Genomic DNA, 2,715 nt, shown 5'->3' on the forward strand with positions numbered 1-2,715 from the left:
GTGATTTACCCAGGGTCACACAGTTAATACGCATCTGTGGCTGGATTTGAAGTGAGGGAGATGAATCTTCCTGATTCTAGGCCTGGAGCACTATCCATTATGCCACCTAGCACCATCTCTGCATTATCACTGTATTTTTTGGATTTTATTGTAGTTACTATTTACAAAGCTATCATCTATGTGCATAGTGTTCTTTAAATTTTACTTTTTTAACTCTAAATAATATTATGTAAATATTTCCATATCATATTATTCACTAAATACCAAATATGCTAAATATTTAGTATTTCTTACAGCACAATAATATTTCATTGTTAGCAACATAGCTCATGTGTTATCCTATGCAAGGACTTTTCTCATGCCTCCCAGTTGTTAGTACTCTCCCCCTATTGAAATTGTTATTTGACTTTGTATATGTTCTGTACTCAGCTATCTGTGTATTTATTTTATTCCTCTTACATAGAATGTAAGATGCTTGAGGGCAGGAATAACTTAAGTTTTGTCTTTTATCTCCAGCGTCTTGAAGATAGAGTAATTAATAATAGTAAATTGTATATAACAAAGTGTACATTTTGTTCTACCTTTTACACTTTGTTTAATCTCTGGATATCTGGTTATATCCTAATTTTTGTTATTAGAAATAATACTGGCAAAATATTCATATGCTAATATCCTCTCTCCCCATACCCCTTCAACTGACAGCATCCTATGGACATAATTCCAAGAGTGGGCTCACTGGGTCAAAGGACATGAACAGTTTTGTAGAAGAGAGTTCACTGGTTAGTCAGCACAAATGGAACCAATTATCAACACTAACTCATTCAGTGGCAACATTGGTGGCATTGTTATATATGATAAAGAGTAAACAGCAGACTCCCCTGGACTGCTCTGCCACCCCACGGAGTGCTAAACTTGTCTCCTGGCCCCTTCTGGGGAAGCATGTAGCTCAGAGCTTATTTGGCACTTTGCTATGACAACAAAGTTTGGTGGTTCCAGTACCATTGGGAGAGTGAGGTGCTGCATTAGCTAAACAGCAGAGAATCTCTGGCTCTTCATCTCTTAAAGGAGCAAGTAAACTTCTTTCCCTGGGCTTCCTATAAGAGGCTAGTAGAGGGAACTGCCCTTCCCCTACTGTGGCAGTATGGGTCTTATATTTCCCCAAATGATAAATAGTCAAATGATATGTCAGTCAAGAAGCATTTTTAAGTGCCTTCTATGTGTCAGGCATTCTGCTAAACGTTGGAGATATAAAAAAAACCCCAAAAAACAAAAACCCAAAACATTCCCCAAAAAACCCAACCAAACAAAAGACAGCCCTAGTCTCAAGGAGCTCATGGTCTAACAGGGGATACACCATAAGAACATGCTGGCAAAAATTCCTGTATACAATTATTATAGTCAAGGTCAATTACTGTTATTTAAATTTTTCTATCAACATGTGCTTATGGGTCTTGTGTGTGTTCAGCATTTGTTTCGTATAGAAGAAAAAGCTGCTCATACAAGATTTACTTTGAATAGCTTTCTACTCCTCTCTTTTTGGAGCAAAGAGCCTAGACATAAGTCAAACCTAAGCTTTAAGTAATTTTCCCCAAGTTCTGAAATGGGGGCATAAAGAGCTAAAAAGATGAGACAAAAGGGGATTACTTTTCTCTTTAAAGTGCTAGCCTCCCCAACTACTGAAGTGCATGAGAACAGTCCATGTTCTCTCCTTAATGGAGAGAGAAGGGGAATGCCCAGCCTCACTGATTCATAGCAGCATGAGGAGCACATTGTTGTTGTTATTCAGGGGTGTCAAACTCTTTGTGACACCATTTGGAGTTTTCTTGGCAAAGTTACTGGAGTGGCTTGCCATTTCCTTCTCCAGCTCATTTTATAGGCGAGGAAACTGAGGCAAACAGGGTTAAGTGACTTGCCCAGGGTCTCATAGCTAGTAAATGCCTGAGGCTGGATTTGAACTCAGGAAGATGAGTCTTCCTGAGTCCAGACCTGGCATTCTATCTGATGAGGTGCTTGGGCTTGGACCCCAGCCCTAAGACCATGTCTCTAGAAGTGACCCATCATATCCACTGTGCCACCTAGCTGCCCACGGTTGTTATTGTCACATAAGTATGATGCATGTTCTGATCGGGATAGGTCCCACTCCCTCACTGGCCTTTTGTACAACAGTTCCATTTGTTAATTCAGTGTTCAACTTAGGATGATCTACTGTGAGCCCCAATGAATGGCTCTGTTCCCACACACACCTGCTCCTCATCTTTGGTAGTCGCCATTATTATCCTTTCTTTAGTGAGCCATCCATCACTTGACTTGAAAGAATTGAATTTTGTTCATTGCTGTTGGTGTTGATTAGTCATTTATCAGTCATGTTTGACTCTCTGTGACCCCATTTTCAGTTTTCTTGGCAAAGATATTAGATTTGTTTGCCATTTTCTTCCCCAGCTCATTTTACAGATGAGAAAACTGAGGCAAACAGGGTTAAATGACTTTCCCAGGGTCATCCAGCCAACGAGTATCTGAGGCCAGATTTGAACTCATGAAGAGTCTTTCTGACTCCACCCTAGCTCTCTATCCACTGTGAACCCATATTGAACTGTATGTGTGTGTGTGTAGACACATACACATACACATACACACATATGCATGCATGTATATGCATAGAAATATATGTGCATATGCACATACAAACACACACTATAAAGCATTGTAACAAATGAG

Source organism: Vombatus ursinus, unplaced genomic scaffold (genome assembly GCF_900497805.2).
Source record: "Vombatus ursinus unplaced genomic scaffold, bare-nosed wombat genome assembly UNPS02004508.1, whole genome shotgun sequence".
Lineage (NCBI taxonomy): Eukaryota > Metazoa > Chordata > Mammalia > Diprotodontia > Vombatidae > Vombatus > Vombatus ursinus.